Here is a 19,304-nt window from a genome sequence, read left to right as displayed (position 1 = left end):
ACACAGAGGGGCTAGCGGAAGTACTGTCAATGGTGGGTTGGCAAAAAAAAATGGCTTAAAGACGTTAAATTTCTCATGGGGAAGCTAGGTCTTAGCGAAGCCTGGGATAGCCGGTCTTCTCCCCCGAAAGCGAACCTAAAGACCCTTTTTTGGAAATGGGTTGCGACTAGAACTAGCAACGACCCAAACATTGGTAGGCTATCGGAAGAGTTCCTAAGACACAAGGATGTTCCATCCCGGGAACTCTACTTAGATATTGTATGTAAACCCTATGATAGGGCTCTCTACTTTAGGTTTAGGGTTGGGGCTCTTCCAGTGCGCGCCTTAACTGCTCACTGGAAGCCGTCTTACCAGACCTCGCTTTTTGCCCTTTCTGCCATACCAGCTCGGAGACTGTATTACACATTCTGTTTGCCTGTCCGGCTTATGTACTCCCTAGACAAAGGTGGTTAAAACCTATCTGTCGGGCAATAGGCACTAGACACTCAAGTGAGGGATACTGAATCTTAATAGCAGACACGCGGTCACTGTATGTCTGTGGTGTCTCTAAGTTCTTATCATGGACTTGGTCCATTAGAGTTAAAAGGCTAGCACTGAATGTTTAATCCTTTTTAACCAATTGTTAACTTTTAAATTTTTAACTGTGCTTTTACTCTATTTTCTATTTAAAAGTTTTAAAATGAATGTAATTAACGGTATGTTATAATTTTGTGCAAATATGATATTATAATTAACCCTGGGCGAAGCACTACGCTACGCTCGCGGAGTTTGCGCAACTTCGCACTACGCGAGCTGCACTTAGCACAGTGCGAACACACGTAGTGCAGAGTAGCGTAGTACAGCGCTCATTTTTTGCTTGTTCACGGTCCTGAACGTCATGTTCGCGACCGCGAGCAAGCAAAATGACATCCTGGCGAGATTCTCAACGGGGGGAGGTAAGGTTTCTCTTTTTTTTTTTAACAAATCTTTATTGAGATTTTAGCCCTTCGTTATTTTTTTTTAACAACGTGGTTACCCCCCCCCCCCCCCCCCCCCCCCCCCCAGACAACAGCTCTTCCCGGAACAGGGTGCTTTTTGAACTATTTGAAAATTAACAATAAAAATAAAAAGTTATAAAGAAAATTGGAAAAATACAGGCTTTGAGGATTAAAAAAAATAAAGCAAAAAGAAATACATAATGACATTCCTAGAGCACTCGATATATCTAGACCTAGTTAGTCTAAGCTGGGTTCCCTAGCCATAATCTAACTGGTTCCCAAATTTTCAATCCCTTTGCTTTGTTTCTGATACCTTTCCGGCTATAAATGGAAATTTAGAGATTATATGTTGCTAAGAAGCGCATCAGCCACTGTTGAAATATAGGTGGGCATTGGTCCAGCCATGCGGAGGTTAAACAGATTCTAAAGACTGCCATAGCAATATATATGAGTCCCTGCATGGCAATAGGTCTATTAGCTTTATCAACCCCTACCACGATTTCTGCTATGCTGACCTCTATATCAACTTTGAATATTTCCGATAGGCAGTTGGAGACTTCTCGTTTAAAATTATCCAAAGTACAACATGCCGTCAACATATGTATCAAATCGGCTTTAGGTCTATTGCATCTGGGGCAGAAAGTCCCCTTCCCCACTCCCCATTTTGAAATTTTTTCAGGTGTATAATAGAGATCGAAAAAGGTTTTATAAAATTGAGCTTGTAGCTAAGCATGGGCGGAAAATCCGTTTCGCTCGCGGATTTTGCGGATTTTCGGGAAATTCGCAATCCGCGAGATTCGCGAATCTCCCGCAAAATCCGCAAATCCGCGAGCAGCGGATTTTGCTCGCACTGCTCGCACTGTTCGCGTGAGTTCGCGTGAGTTCGCGCCCCGCGAATAAGTGCAAAATTGCAGAAATACGATTTTAGCAAACTGAAAGTAACTACTTACCAGGTTCAAAAGTTCAGGCTCATCATTAGTAGCCATTTCCTGTAGTGCTTGCTGAGGGGCCCCTCCAGAGTTCAGTTGCCAGTTGCAACTATTATGTGACCCTGCTCTGAACCTCAGAATAGTTACACATATGCCACAAAGGTCCTGAATTACAGCTAAGGGAGACAAGCAGGAGCCAGGCTGGCAGTTCAAATCCATTAATCAGCCCCTAATTCATTATTGTCAGTTGGGGCAGGGCAGGTGTTGTAACTAATTTTGCAACAATGAAAGCACTTAGCAAGTGCAAAAGTTCACTAATCAGGAAGCACTAAGGAAGCAGGTGCCAGCTAAAAAAATATTCTGTGACACATTAATCAGCCCCAAATTAATTCAGGTCACTTGAGGCAGGGAAGGTGTGCTTGCGTTGCCACAATAATGTACACTGACTGGACAACCAGAGGGTGCTGTGAAGAAACAGAGGGTGGCATGGGTGGGCCAGAGGGTGGCATGAGTAGTCAGAGAGTGGCAGTGGTGACAGAGAGTGGCAGTGATGAAGAAGAGTGTCCCAAACAGGCTGGACACGTAGAAACAACAAGTTTGCGAAACTTGCGACCCGACAGGTAAGTTCGCAATTTGCGACATTGTACAAAACCCTCGCGAACTGGCAGAAACCCGCGCAAACACACACAAAAAAAAAATCCGCAAATTCGCGAGAATTCGCGGATTTTGCGGATTGCGAGTTCGCAAATCCGCAAAATTCGCGAACGCGAGATTCGCAAAATTCGCCCATGCTTACTTGTAGCTTGGTGGACATTAGAATAGAACTGGATAATTCAAGTGCTTTGTGGACTAGATCCTCTGTGATATTGATCCTGTTTTGCCAAGTATTTGCATGTTTATCGATATCGTCTGGTAGTGCAGCGATTAATTCTTTATATATGTCCCCAATTTTTACCCTATCCGAACTAGCCACAGTGTTAATTGTTGGGATTTTCTTAAAGCAACCATTGGGTCCCCCCTTTTTGAGGATAAAATCTCTTGATTGTAAAAACTTACAAAAATCGTGCGGATTCAGCCCATATTTAGTTTTTAGCGATTCAAATGAACAAAAACCTGTTGAATCAAAAAAAGAGCCGAGTTGCGAAATCCCCAAGCTAACCCATCGCCGCATGCAGGAATCCGAGAAAATTTTGGGCAGGTTGGTGTTATTATCTATCGGAGTATAAAATGAAAACCTGCCTATCGCCAAATGTTTCCGAACCATATTCCAAATAGTATAAATACCCTTAAGTGTTTTAAATCGTACTTTTTTTAGATGACATTCATAGGGTAGCTTCCAGAGATGGGTATCGGCATTATTACCCAAAATTAATTCCTGTGGGGTTGGAGTCAAGCAGGTTGGCGTTGAGTCTTGTTTGGGGATTAGCAATAAGCGACTGCATTTGATGGTTGTAGCCCACCAATATAGTTTGAAATTAGGGAGGGCAAGGCCACCTCTGTCCCTGGAGTGTGTGATATGTTTGTAGGCTCTTCGTGTTTTTCCATAGTCCCAAACGAAGCGAGATAGCATATTATCTATTTCGTTAAAGAGTGATGAGTCAAAGTTGAGACAAATTGCCCGGAATAAGTACAGAAATTTGGGCAAAAAAAACATTTTAATGAGATTACATCTTCCGATTATTGTTAAATGTAGGTTATGAAGTCTCGATAAAGTTTTTTTAGTCTGTTTAACTAAAGGGTCTAGGTTCAGAGCAACCAGTTTATTTAACTGCTCACTGGAAGCCCCCTTACCAGACCTCGCTTTTTGCCCTTTCTGCCATACCAGCTCGGAGACTGTATTACACATTCTGTTTGCCTGTCCGGCTTATGTATTCCCTAGACAAAGGTGGTTAAAACCTATCTGTCGGGCAATAGGCACTAGACACTCAAGTGAGGGATACTGAATCTTAATAGCAGACACGCGGTCACTGTATGTCTGTGGTGTCTCTAAGTTCTTATCATGGACTTGGTCCATTAGAGTTAAAAGGCTAGCACTGAATGTTTAATCCTTTTTAACCAATTGTTAACTTTTACATTTTTAACTGTGCTTTTACTCTATTTTATATTTAAAAGTTTTAAAATGAATGTAATTAACGGTATGTTATAATTTTGTGCAAATATGATATTATAATTAACCCTGGGCGAAGCACTACGCTACGCTCGCGGAGTTTGCGCAACTTCGCACTACGCGAGCTGCACTTAGCACAGTGCGAACACGCGTAGTGCAGAGTAGCGTAGTACAGCGCTCATTTTTTGCTTGTTCATGGTCCTGAACGTCATGTTCGCGACCGCGGGCAAGTAAAATGACATCCTGGCGAGATTCTCAACGGGGGGAGGTAAGGTTTCTCATTGTGAGTGGTTGCGCATGCTCGCGACCGCTCTCAATGAGAAACTACCAGTTCGAGTTGAGAAAGCTGCCGCTCGAGTAATAATCTACTCGAGCAGCAGAAAACTACAGCTCGCACTGTGCAAGATGCCGTTTTCAATGATTGCACAGTGCTGGATGCTTGTCCGCACTGTGCAATCATTGAAAACACATCTTGCACAGTGCGAACATGCTACTACGCAGCTCGCGTAGTGCTACGTGAAGTTCGCGTAGTGCGAAGTGCACTTCGCGTAGCTTCGCGTAGCGCTACTTCGCGAACTACGCCCACCCTTAATTATAATGTGAAGCTTTTATGATATGATTTTATTGAAATAAAGCCTTTGAACTTGAACTTGAGCTTCTGGACCACTAACAGGCAGCAATGGTAATCCAAGCAATCATTCAATAATGACTTAACTACTCAAGATCACTACAAACTGAAAATATTTGTTTTAAAATAGTTATTTTAAAAGGCTTGGATCTACTGCAAATAATATTAGTAACATCACAAAAGATAATAAAAAGCACCAGTTCCTGAAGGCAGAATGGAATGCTTTGCAGCGCTGTTGTAGATGGAATCTTGGGCCATGCTCTTCTGGATTTGTGATCTGCATGTACAACCTTGCTGAAGTTTCTCTCCTAACTGAGTTGTCAAGTGGCAGTCCTTATAAACTGTACCTAATCAAAGATTGTAATTTTTGACATAAGTTGAGGAGTGTGTGACAAAGATTATGTGCATCACAGACATTTCCTTATGGACATATAAGGTGAGAGGACGTGAATTCAGACAACACTATTTTGGCTACGGATGCTATATGACCTTGAAAAAGGCACCTGTCTCAGACTGATGTCTCACTGGAGGTTCTTTTTGTTTTTTTAATTTCTTTATTCAAGCAACTCCAATTTATACATATAGAAAAAAAGCAATACATATCAATGAATAATTATATAAACATATAAATACATTCATGATTAATAGAAAAGGGTACCAATCCTAGGAGGACATCAACAAGAATCATGAATAACCATATTATTGCATGTACGACTTTCTCACAGCCTTCTTACATCCCTTGTCCAGGCGGCAATTGGTGACCAGATCTTGTTACTGCGCAATCTAGAGTGTCTCCCTCTGGAAGAGTAAATGGCTTTTTCTTGATTATACAACCCCAAAAACCTAGCTAACCACATTTGAAAGCTTGGGGGATCAGCATCCATCCAGTGCGCTGCCAATAATATTCTATATACCGCTGTCCCCACAAAAAGACATTATTTCTCCTCCGAGCTTAGCCCCAGAGTACTATCATAGCCAAGAATGAAAAGTGTAGGTGATTCCACCACACTGTGTCCAAATACCTCCTCCCAAAATCCTGACAGCATGCTTTTAAGTAATGTTAATTTAACACAATCTTAGAACATATGTGGCAGAGTGGCCGGCCCTGACCCACACCTGGGACAAGAATCGTCTATTGTTTTCCCCAGGCAAACAACTTAGCAGGGGTAAGGTATAAACTAAAAATGGTCTTATAAAGCTGAGCTTTCAAGTTAGAAGATAGGAGCAGTCGTGATGTTAAAAATATGCTCATGGCAATGTCAATATTGGGATTAGCCAATTTACAGGCCCAAGATGTTTCTGTAAGATCCAGGTTGTCTGGGAGTTTCTCAAGAAGTAAGCCATATATTGTTCCAATTCTGGTTGAGTTCTTTGGTATGATCAGGGAACCAATGTGGGAGCACACTGTTTCACCTCCCAGTGGGTTCGATGATATCTAAGAGTGGAATCTTTTCCAGTGAAATCATAGGAGTCTTTAAGCTTAGAATAGCATTGAGCTGAATACATTTAAAATAATCATTATTAGAAAATTCAAAAACTTAATATTTGCTTCTTCTCCCAGGAAATCCCATACCGTTCTTACCCCCGCGCTTTCCCATTTTTTAGCCATGTCATCGTTAGCCTGTAAGGGTAGCAGAGAGGAATGCCAAAGAGGGGTATACCGATTTAATTTTGGAATTACCATGAATTTAGAGACCTTCCTCCAAACTTTCCAGGCACTTGTGATGACATTGAATCTGACTTTTTTTATAATAACTTGGTTCTATTTGCCTCAGCAAAAGCACTTGAGCTTTCTTTCCAATTGATAATTCGTATATAGAAGGTATTTCTGTAACCTGTATATTTCGTTTGCCGCCTGGTTATCAAAAAGAGGTATCATTTGATGATGCAGAGCAGCCCAGTGATATAACATTATATTAGGAATTGCTAAGCCAACCCTATTTTGTGGTAAGGATAGATATTTCAGAGATCTCCTAATCATTCCATATTGCCAGACAAAGCTAGACATTTGTGACTCAAGTGTTTTTTTTATCAAATGTATTTTATTAGTTTCAGCTGCATAGCACAATATAACAATTAGACAAGCATAGTTTTGTAGGTTAGCTCTTATCTCCCTCCCCGCTCGTGCTGTGAACGCCTTTTCTATGGGAGAGTGGTCTAGGCCACGCAAGCAAAGGTATAGGCAATTCTCTTGAACAATGCAATCATTATCTCCCGTACCCGAACTTCCCTGCCTACCCACCCTAACCCCAACGGCCTCCCTCCCCAACTACCCCGCCCCTTTCCCCCCCCTTTCTGGTGTGCTCCGCTTCCAAGCTACGTAACTCTCTATATGTTTGGCTTCAGGTGTCACTGTTTCAGCCCTCTGGTTGCTTGTGAAATTCATCCACCAGCCGGAGAACCCTCAGATATTTTGGGCATGTCAGCTCATTGAATTCCTGTGTGAGCAGTGAGATTAGCGGCTTCCACGTTTCCCTATCGGAATCTGTAGTTTGCGTAAGGGATGCTTGTATCCTTTCCATGCCCATCACGTACCACAATCGGTGGAGCCACCCCGTGTGCGTGGGTTTCCTCGGAGTACCCCATAGGGAAAGGATGTGTTGAGTGTGCTGCTCCCATTGCCAAACCCATTTCTTTCCCCCATACTGATTTGAGTGGGAACGTGATTTTGTTCAGGAGGCCCAGTACCGTGTAGGCTGGAAAGTAAGGGATCTCTGTGTCAAAGTGGTGGTCTATATCCCGGAGCACTGCCTACCAGAATTCTTGCACTTCCGCGCATTCCCAGAGTAGGTGAAGCATGGTCCCAATTTGCCCACAGCCCCTCCAGCAGTTCGGATCACATCTCGGGTTGCTCTGGTGGCGTCAGGTGCCAGTAGTAAGCCACCTTTACCGCCGCTTCCCGACTAGCCATGTTTCTGGCCATATGGTGGGCTCGGATAGTTTGGAAGAGGTATAACACCTTAGGCAGCAGAGACATCTTGACGGCCGCCGTTCTCCCAAGCCAAGAGAGTTGTTGCTGGCTCCAGCGCTGGACATCCCCTTGGATGGTTGTGAGGAGCTTGGCGTAGTTTTGTTTGACCGTTTGAGCCGAGGCAGGTGTCAGGACGATCCCCAGATAAGGCAACGACATCTGCGTGGTCAGCCCTCTTATGTGCAACAGTCCCCTGTTAGCCAGGCATGTATTACGTCCTAATGGGAGAATTACTGACTATCAACGTTCATTTTAAAGCCCGGGACCCTCCCGAACAGTGGCATCTCGATGAGGAATGCAGGTATTGATGTCGTGGGATTGTCCACGGCAACCAAGAGGTCGTCGGCATATAGGCTGATCGTTTGTCTTTCGCCCCCGAAGCAGATGCCCGTGATAGACTGGTTTTCCCGGACGCGCTGAGCGAACGGTTCTATATATAGGGCAAACAGGAGCGGCGAAAGTGGACATCCCTGTCTAGTGCCGCACCTGATGTCAAATGGTCGAGAGCCTGTCCCGTTAACCCTGATGGTTGCCCGTGGTGCTGTGTAGCAGCTGGCTATCCATGAGCGGAACCGCTCACCTATTCCGAATCTGCCAGTGTCCTGTCTAGATAGGCCCAGTCCACTCTGTCGAATGCTTTTTCGGCGTCGACTGATAGGAGGGCCGCGTCCGAGTCATTGAAGTGTGCCTTATCAATGACATGCATCAGGCGTTTGGTGTTATCCGCACATTGCCGATTCGGTATAAAACCCACTTGGTCAGGCTCTATTATCCCAGGGAGGCAGGGACCCAGTCTGGCACCCAGGATCCTAGTGAAGAGTTTTAAGTCTAGGTTGAGCAGCGAAATCGGACGGTAGGTCGCGCATTGGGTTGTGTCCTTCCCCGGTTTCGGCAGGACGATGATGTCTGCTTCCACCATGTCCTGAGCGATGGAACCAGGGCCCTGAAAAGAGTTGAATAGTCTAGTTAAAATTGGGGCTAAGAGGGGGTAAAACGCTTTGTAGAACCGCATGGAGAAACCGTCTGAGCTCGGGGCTTTCAGTGGTTTAAGGCGTGCTATCGCCAAAATCACTTCCTTCAGTCGTATAGGGGCCTCCAGAGATTGGGCGTTCGACTCATTGACAGCTGTGACCCTCGCCTCATCTAAATACGCTTGCCTTGCCTCGGTGACGCGTCTGCTGTGTATAAGGTGGCGTAGAACGCCCTGAATGCTTCGGCTATTTGATCGTCCTCTCTGACTTCCCCACCCCCTCCACTTGGACAGCAGGGATTGCGGAGCGGACTATTTTGGCTTTGAGCTTACTGGCCAGCAGACATCCAGTCCTGTCCCCCCCTCCACATAGTATGTGTGACGGAGGCGCAGCGCTGCGTACTCCGCACGGTCTAGGTCCAGACTCGCGAGTTGTGCCCTCGCTGCCTTCAGTTTGCGCTAAATCCTGGGAGCCCCGTCCAGCAGTGAGCCCTTTCAAGTTCCAGCACCTGCTCTGTTAGTGCCTGGCGTCTTTCTTTTCGCTCCTTGTTGTCCGCTGCCGCAGGCGCAATTAGTTCCCCCCAAACTACCACCTTGAGTGCACCCCAGACTGCCGGCATGGCCACCTCGCCAGTGTAATTTATGCTCAGGTAATCTGCAATGCTTTTGGAAAGCTGCTGTGCAACCCCTTTGCGTTGGAGCAGGCTTTCCCTCAATCGCCATTTGCCCTTGTGCGACTGCCCTCGTTGGGCCAACAGGCGGATTGCCACCGCATCATGGCCCGATAGTGCCGCTGGGGTGACCTCGATGTCTTGGACCAAAGGGCCTAACTCAGTTGAGCCGAAGAAAAAATCTATCCTGGTATACGTGTGGTGTACTGGAGAATAAAAGGTGTACCCTGGGGAAGTGAGATGGGCCTCTCTCCAAAGATCCAGGAACCCCCTGCTAGCCAGCCATTGTCCTCCTTTGTTGGATAATGCCCCCGTGTCACCAAACGGCAGACCCGACCTATCTTTTTAGTTGTCCATAACTATGTTGATGTCACCGCCCACCAGCGTGTATCTTGTGTTGGTCCCTACCACATCAGCTAGCGCCCCTTTAAGAAAGTCTTCTTGTTTGGTATTGGGTGCGTAGATGGACCCCAATGAGATCGACCAGTCCCCTATATGTACTTTGTAGGCCAGGAGTCTGCCCTTGGTTTCCGCTACCTTTTCCCCCACCTTGCCCCTGAAGTGTCTTGCAAATAACAGAGCTACCCCTGCCTTTTTTTCTGTGAGGGATGAGTAGAACTGTAGTGGAAAGGCCCTGGACCTCACCCGAAGCCAGTCCTTGGCGAGTAAATGCGTCTCCTGCAGCAAACATATGGCCGCACCGGAGTGCTCTAAGTAGGATAGCACCGCCTTTCTCTTGATAGGGTTGTTGAGCCCCTTGACATTCAGAGTGAGGACTTGGATGGACTCTTCAGCCATGGTACGTCTCCCCCCTCTGTGTCGTAGTCTAAAGCCTCCCAGTGACCCTCTGCCTGTCGCTTCTTTGGATGGAGCACACCGGTACCTCCACCCCCGCAACACCTGTCCCCCTCCCCCCCATGTCTCCCCTGCCCACCCACCGCCCCACTCCCAACACAACGCCACTGCCAACCCCCCCAACTGCCCCGACCTCCCCAACTCCCAAACTTCCCTCACCTCCTCCACCCCCCGTAACCCCCTCCCCAACTGTGAAACCCCAACAAACGGTCATTGTCCGAGGCCTATACAATCTCAGTCCAGGCCTGTAGTAAAGTTACGAGTTAAGGAAATGTTTGGCAGTGGCGACCTCTTAGGCCCCCCGTCCCGCCCAAACAACCCAGTGCTAAGATGATGTACGTTGGTTCCCCCATAGGTGCCGCATCAAGTTCCGTTTTTCATGTCTTTGGGGACCTCCTGTATCGCTGCTGCGTGTTCTTGAGCTAAAGTCTTAGGGTCTGGCATGAGATCGCTTTTGGGTGATCGGTGGCGTCCCACATGCTGCCATTCGTCCCCCGAAGTCCAGCGGGGATCTCGGCCGGGTGTTTTGCATGGATGAACCCTCCACCGTTGTGTCACCTTCATTGGTGATGCTCAGCAGTGCACACGTGTCTCGTAGAGACCTGAGCTGGTGGAGGGCCCCCTTCCACTTGAAGATGATTCTGAAAGGGTGGCCCCAGAAGTACAGGACTCCATTGTCTCACAGGAAAGTTGTGGCCACTTTGAACGCCTTTAGTTTTTGCAGCGTGATCACCGATAAGTCTTGAAATAACCCCACCAGGTGTCTCTGGAATTGGAGGGGCTGCTTTGTGCGTGCCGCTTTCTGAAAGCGTTCCTTCAAAGGGTAGTCGGGCAGGAAGGCCAAAATGTTGGGTGGAGGGGCCGGCGCGCGGCGAGCCAGGCCCACCCGGTGTGCCCTATCAATTCGAATCTCGAAATCCTCCGGCTCACACAGTATTTCCCGAAACAATCGCTGCAGGTAGATCGTAACACTGGCCCCTTCCGATTTGGGTGGCACACCCGGACCCGTATGTTGTTACGTCAGGAGCGGTTCTCGAGGTCCTCCGCGTGTGCTTGCAGGGTCTGTCAGTTGTTTGTGAAGCTTGGTAATCTCCTGTTGCAGGAATTCGACCTCTTTGCTCCTAGCGTGCTCAGTGTCTTCAATCGCCGCCACGCGCTCTCCGAGGCCGTCAACATCGCGGCGTAGCTCTCTGTGTTCGCCCGCCATTTCCTGCTTAAGGGTTTGGAAGTCTTCTCTGAGGGAGTGGAATAGGGATTCCAAGAAAGCTTTGGTGATGGGGACCTCTCACCCCTCCCGTTCCGTCTCCTTGAGGCGAACGTTGGTGTTGGCTTGTCGGGGCTCTTGTCTCCTTTTGGGGCGCCTTTAGCCAGCATGTCATGGATAGTGCGGCCCACTCTGTGGTTCGTGGTAGCCATGAACTATTGCACGCATGGTCTCAGTGCGCTCTGTCATGTCCACCCCCCCTCCAGCGGTTTGCACTGCCGCGAGTGGGCCCAAGCAAGGATCAATACGGTCAGGGGAGGGGGCCAAGTCATCCCTGAGGAAGGGCACCCGTGTGGGCCATGGGCTGGGGTCCCTTGGCACGCACTGCAGTGTTGCTGCAGCGTTGCAGTCCCAATGCTGGTAGGCCCCACCAGGCTCCTACCGGGGGCTCGGACAGCTCTCCCCGGGCGCACGGCTCTCGGTAGTCCGGTGCCGCCCTACTTTCCTGCACAGGCGGCCCGCGTGGTATAGCGCAGTTTGCACCACCTCGTCGGTCCATACCGGGGGCTAAATTATCACCCCCGAGCTCCGGCCCACTCCAGCCTGGTGTAGCTCTCCTCCCTTTCCCGGGGCTCCCAGTGCTGCGGTGCTACCCTTGACTCGGGATTGTCCGTGGGGTCTGCCTCTGACCTTGCGCTAGCCTGGGTGCCGGATGGCACACTCCCCGGCCCTCCCGTAGTGTGTCAGAGGGCCGCGCCTGAAGGTCCCCACTAGGCCTCCCGCCGGGGGCTCGAGTGGACGCCCCCCGAGCTCCTCACTCAGAGCAGCCCAGCGCAGCTCTCCTCACCTCTTCTGGGGGGGTTGTGGGCTGTGATTGGGTTGGAGCTTCTCACTCCGTCCCCTTATGCGCTGAGGATGCGCACCGAGCGGGCTCTGCACAGGCCCAGACCGGGGCCTCAGGTGATTCTCCTCCCGGTCGGCCCACCCGATGACGGGCCCGCGGTTTGCCCCTCACTCCTCCGTCGCTCACCTCCCGGATCGGGGGAGTGATGTCGCTTTCAGTGCTGGTCCGGGAACAGAGATCTTGGCCGCTCAGGGGCACAGGCATTTCACTGTGTCGCTCCAAAGCTTCCTTCGTGTTCTCCCCAACAGCGGGCAGTATTCAAGGTGCTCGGGGGATTAAAGTGAGCAGTTTCGGGGCATTAACGGGGGTTAGGGACGAGGAGCCTCACGATCAGACATCTCCTCAGGTCGCCATCTTGGCCACGCCCCCCGACTCAAGTATTTTAATAATTTTGTGCTCTAGAATTAATGGGATAGCTCGAAACAAATATAATACCCTAGGGAGTACATTCATTTTTAAGAAATTACCTCTGCCAATAATTGACAGGTGCAAGCTGTAAACTCTCACAAGATCTTTTCTGATATTCTTAATTAGTGGTTCGTAATTCAAGTTGTTAATACTTTCAATCTTTAGGCTTAATCATACCCAAAAGTAGGTAGCCTTTTCGGTTTTCCTGGGATCATCATAATCAATATTATCGGTGCATAAAATGATCGTCTTATCTTTTTTGAGGGAATATCCGGAATATTGACCAAAAATCTAGGCGATTGTCTCTATTTCTAGAATAGCCTCAGAGGGGTTCAGTGTTAATACTGCCACATCATCAGCGTAAGCTAATATTTTGGTCTCATACGCCCCAACAATGACCTTTTTTATTTTCTGGGTCTGTAGCAATTTTATAACCAGAGGATTGATGTGCAAAGCAAACAATATCAGGGAGCAAGGACATCCCTGTCTCGTTCCTCTCGATATAATAATAGCACAAAATTCTATACCCATTAGTTGAAGCCTAGCTCTTGGTTGTTGGTAAATGGCTCAGATTGATTTAATAAACCCAAGCCCAAAGTTGTTTAATTCTAGAAAATCTTGCATCAATAGATGGTTTTCCCAATCAAGCTTTTTTTTTGTTCTTGCCACATAGCTGATTGTTTCCCCTTTAAGGGCAGCCTTAAAACAGTCCCAAACAACCCCCCTAGATGCACTGTAATGAATCATATCGAAATAGCTTTGAGATAAGTCTTTTATGAATTTTATATATTAGTATTTACCAATAGCTTCCTATCAAAGGTCGAGTTTGAACGGTGTCTGGTAAAGTTGGTTAAATATATTGTCAAAATTAGGGAATTATGGTCCAAAATAATGTTAGGGCATTTTATAACTTCTACTCGGTCAGCTAGATCACTTGTCACTAAAATATAGTCTATTCTGACATATTTATTATGAGGGTGTGAAATATATATATACCCAGAATCTGGTTCTTTTTTTGCATCCCAAACATCAACCAGATCATAGCTATCTCTGAGTTGACTAATAGCTCTATATACCCTTGGTTTCCGGCCTAAGTATCTATCTTGAGTTTGTTTCCTGAGCAAAGACTCCAAGCAGATATTAAAATCTCCGCAGAGAACTAGCGATCTTGGCCATGAGGCGAGCTCTACTTCAAGATCAGCATAGATTTGAGGGTCGTCTTGGTTTGAACCATAGACTGAGCGAATAGTTACACCCGATGTCAGTTCTATAATAACCCATCTCCCAAGGGTATCTACTGCTTTACGTATAGCTAGTCCTAGGGATATTTTGGCTAGAATATCTACCCTACAAGTATTTGAAGTTTGTGTTGTACAAGCAAGGATATTATAGCCTCTGACCCTTAAAATGTCCTTCTTATCACACGGCAAATGTGTCTCTTGAAGACAGACTATATCCAAAGCTTTTTGTTTGATTATTCTCAGCAAAGCGAGCCCTCTTGCTCCTATTATTTAGGCCCGCCACATTCCACGAGCAAATTGTAATCTTCCCCATCAGAGTTTGCTAGTTGATTTCAAAGAACCTACTAACTTATTCTCAAGGCCTTGACAAGTTTTCAAAATATCTCGTACCTTTTGTTTCTCATTTATCAGTAATACCAGTTTGACTATATCAATTACTATATCAGTATTATTATTGGAGTTGCTTATTTTTATTTTAGTCCCCTGCCTCTCCACCACCACTCCCCCACCCACCCCAACCCCACCCACCCCCCCAGCACCTAATGTGAGGGGTACAGACTCCGATAGAGTCTGTTAATGATGATCATGCAACACATAACCAGAGCCCAGTCGCTACATAAATAACATCAAATGCTGAGCTCCAAAGTCAGCCTCATTTTTATTTTTCCATTTTTTTCCCTTTCATTTTTTCCCCCTACTTACTACAATTTTTTTTATTCTTTATAAAATACTATGTTGTTGTTCTCTTTATGAAAGTAGTCATGGACAAAAAAAACATTGCTAGGCCGAGCCTAACTCCGCCCATTGAGGTATTCTTTAGCCTTAGTTTCAGAGAGAAAAAATTTAGTTTGCCCCCCCCCCCCCAAATTACTTTAAGCCGAGCAGGGTTGTTAAGATAAGCCTGTGCTTTATTGTCTTGGAATGGCTTGATAAATTGGTGCAGCCTCCACTGCCTTTCGACTGTGGAGTGACAAAAATCTGGGCGCACAAAATAGGAAACACCATTTCTGGTTCGTTTAGACTCCGGTCTAGCCTTTTCAAAAACCGCCTGGCGGAGCAAAAAATTGCCAAAAAATACAAGAATGGCACGGGCGTAGGCCCCGGGTTTTGCTGGTTGTTTTAGAGTAAAGGGCATGCAGTGGGCACGTTGGACTTCTGAAGCCCAGTCCCAGCCAGAAAGTTCTGGCATAGAGTCACAAAAAAGGTCCACCACAAAGGAGCAAACCTCTCCCCCCTCCACCCCCTCGGGACCCCAAAACTCGAAGATTGTTCCTACGCTGACGTTTTTCAAACTCTGCAAACTTCCATCTAAAATCTGCGAGCTCCCATTCATGAGAGTCAGTCCGTTCCTGATTCGCCGCGATCTCTGTTTCATTATAAACAAGCCTTGATTCTAAATCAGTCAGTCTTTCTCCAAATGTACTGCAAGTCCTGGTTAATTTATGCAAAACCTGCTGAACCTTACGTAAGGCTGCTTGAGCTTTGCACCCATCCTGGCATGTTTCCTCGCGATCTGCTGCGATAGCCTGGAGAGCAGTATCCAGGGTTGGAGCAGCTGGGTCTGAATATACTGGATGATCAGGTTGCTGTTCAGAATTTGACACGCAAAGGGGGTTAGTCTACTGATTAGTCGGGGAATAATCCCAGGCCAGGTCCTTTGTACCATGACGATTCTTTTTCTTTCTCAAAGTGGTTTTTATTTTAGGCCCGGAGTCTTCATTTTTTTCCCATCACTTTCACTCTCATCGGTCATATAGGAAGCAGTATCACCGGACCACTCGGCCCCATCTGAGAGGAAAAAGAAGTCACTAGTATCCAGCTCTGTGTCTGGGTCAGCGCTGTTTTCATTATTCTTATTAGCGTGACTTATATTTAGCACCCTATTAAGATCATCCATTAATATCTGAGATACTTGGGGTACATAAACTGGATTAGCTGAATTTCCTAGCTAAGTTGGCTGAGCAGCCCCCCCCTCCCCCCCCCCCCGGATTTAGCCCCAGTATCTGTATCTGACTTGACGGCATTAGTGTCTATTAGCAGGGGGTTAGCAGTAAAAGCATACCTTTGTGGCCGCAAAGATCAACTTCAGGCTGGTCCCTCATACTCCGATCAGGCATTGGTACCAGACTGGTGTCTTCTCCAGTCCTCACAATGGTTACAGGTACACGTATAGCGCTTGCCACGACAGTACCCCTGAAATTGTCTCCAGTAGAAGCAGCTACAGCAGTCACAGTATCATTGTCGCTTCAAGCTTTGCTCTTCCTTTCCTGGTCTGGAAGCACTCTCGCCTAGATTTTCCGCAGTAAGTCAGCTACTGTGGGACTGGCCGTAATCCCCTTCTGTGTTGTAGCACTTCCGCGCTTCGGCGTCCTGGAGGTCGGAGCGGTGGCACCTTGTACTTCTTCCGCTCTACCATTTGTCTTGTCCCCTGGTTCAGCGATCTCACGTTGTGCCAGCCTCACTGCCCTTGCCTTGGCCACTGCCGCAGCTGCTGCAACCTTAGGCGCCATGAGAACGCCGGCGTCAGAGCGAGTACAGGTACCTGTCAAATTAGGATATCCCTTCCACAGATAGCGCAGAAGTGCAAATCCAATTATGGTTCCTAGTGTCAATAGGTGATTTCTGACTGGCCTCTTCTCTTCACAGCAGGTTTCCGTGATCATGTCTTCATTTGGTATAGCTTTTACCTCAGCATAGCTTGATCATATTTCTTAAAGAGCTCCGGTCAGTGTGCACTGCGGACTCACACAACCACCATCTTGCCTCACTGGGGGTTCTGACACTTTCACAGTTTTTGGAAAGATATGTACAGGTGACATCTGAATCAAAGCCAACCAAAATATTTTATTATTTTGACATCCTCTGAGATCAACAATATAAAAATTACAAATATGGCCAATAAATAACATTATTCATAAACCTGAATTCTTTAAAACATTGCTAAAATATTTAAACAGATTATAGCATACAAATTCATTTGGTGGCATTCTTATTAGTCACTCAGGTCATTGATTCTAAAAATATTGTATCTAAAACATGAGCTTATTTGGGCAGACGTATAAAACCTGTGCATTGTCTTGAACTCCTCCTCTACATAGATCACAAGAACCTAATTTATCAGTTGTGCCTCCCCAGTGTTTAAAAAAGACTTTTAGCGGCAGAATCCCGAATCGAAGCATCAATATGCAACGTCTAACTCTGTGGTTTAACATAAATCTTATAAATTTTTCGCTAATTTTGTATTCTATATTAGCTACATAGAGCCTATGGTGAGATAACTGAGTGCAATATACCTTATTGAGTTCAATACTAAGTCTCGCAATCTATTTTCCACCATTCTGAAGACCAAAGAAAAAAAATTCTGTCTTACTAGCATTTAGTTGAAGAAAGTATTCTATCATCCAACCCGAGACTGCTCAAATTCCTTCTGAGAAGAGGGATTTGGTAGAGGTAGTGATATTGTCAAAAGATAAAAGAAGTTGGATGTCATTAGCATATGAAAAGGGGGTAAACCCCAAATCTCTAGAAATCTTGTCTAGGGGAGCCACATCCACATTGAATAGAGTAGGGCTGAGACAAGAGCCCTGTGGCACATCTTTTGTAACCTCCATAGTGCAAGAGTGAAAATGACCCATGTTAATGGTCTGTGTACGTTGATTTAAGAAACTAGAAAACCATTGTAGATTTAGTCCACAGATCCCTATCTCCTTCAGTCTTAGGAGTAGTTTATAATGTGACACCGTATCAAAGGCTGCCAACAGATCCAACAGCACCAGTAGCACAGCCTGGTTGTTATCAGGAGAATGCCTGATGTAGTCTGTTACCGCTATAAGATCTGATTCAGTGCTGTGCATTGTCTAAAACCAGACTGTGATGGATCCAAGCACTCCCAGGACTCTATGAGTTCCATAAGTTGAATTAACACAGTATCTGATTTCAATGCCACCAGTAATTGTCTCCATGGTTATTCCTTACAATTCTGTTGCAGGTAGCTTCCTCAGCTATATAAGAAAGACTAAGTCCACTAGTCGTCCAGGTAGTAAGAAGTGGCTGTTGCCCTTAATGTCATGATCTCCACACTATCGAAACAAACGCTTGCACATGAAATAAACAGTTTTGATGGAAAAATGGAAGGCTCACTGTCATCAAGTAAGTCTAAAATGGGCATGTCAAATGCACTGATCAGCTGGATGCAAATAGAAGACAAAAACTATCATAAAATCTCAACCAGAGCCAAACGCCAGCCTGAACAATTTGCCACAGTTTATTCCATACAGTGCCAAAACATGATGGAAAGAATTAGGAAAATAAAGAAACGACATAACCAGTCCTCTAATAAACCTTGAATGCTCACGACTGCTTCAAATGCAGCAGTTTCATATCCCATCTTCATGCTGTGAAAAGTTACCGTATTAATACGATGTTAGTTCCCAATATGCACGAATGCATAAATTAGATAAAACCTCTCACATTCAACCCCCTGTCAATGCCCTAATCTTGCAGTTCATAGCGAAGTAACCAAAACCGAACCATATGCTTCAGTAGTAACCAAGAAGCACAGCCTCAACCAAATGCTGCTTCTATCAACTGCATAAAGGTTTAAGATTCTCACTCTTCCTTCATCTTAAACATAGCCAACACTACCACAGCCTTGACCAAACCTACTTCCACCACCAGAAGGCAACTTATGAGATACTAGAAGGCCACTGAGCTACAACAACCTGTAATTACGTGATTCAGACAACAAAGAGGCAATTACAAACTGTGAAGGAGCCTATATTCTAATGCATAATTCCATGACTAACATGACAGAAGCATTTCATTTGAACAACTCCACTTCCATCAAAGCTATCCTCACTCAACAAGTGAGTGAACGTTGCAATAAAGAGTTTAAAGAGCAGCTCTAATGAAGGTAAAAAAAATGTGTTGAATCCTTGGAGTACCTCGGATACAAGACAACTTCAATTAAAGACTCTCCCTCACCACCATCACATGGTCAGGTGCCCTGCCAGCAATAACGTTACAACCACAACCATTCTACACTCATTTAAGAGCCCATTGACCCAAACATGAGATTTCTAGCAAAACACACAGTAATATATCTTACTTCCCAACATTGGCCCAAAGGCCCATTCAATATCTTAAACTATGGGAACACACCAAAGCTCTTCAACGTTATCTCGCAACTGCACTCAATAAATAATGTCTCTATCATAAGTGTTGGTTTTAATCCTCCTCTTCCTGGAGAAATGTTTGATTCCACAAAGCTAACACTGGCCAGTGGTGAAGAAGCCTCCATTGCCTTCGTGTACAAACACCTGTTCCTAGTAAGGAATTTTTCAATCTCCAAATCAGAAACAGAACTTTACACTTTGCTTCTCATACGTTCTGACATTTCCACCTAAATTCTTCCACAAAAAAAATCTCAGCTTCTGTAAT

This window comes from Lissotriton vulgaris, chromosome 7, assembly GCF_964263255.1.
Source record: "Lissotriton vulgaris chromosome 7, aLisVul1.2, whole genome shotgun sequence".
Classification (NCBI taxonomy): Eukaryota; Metazoa; Chordata; class Amphibia; order Caudata; family Salamandridae; genus Lissotriton; species Lissotriton vulgaris.
This window is presented reverse-complemented; position numbering follows the sequence as displayed.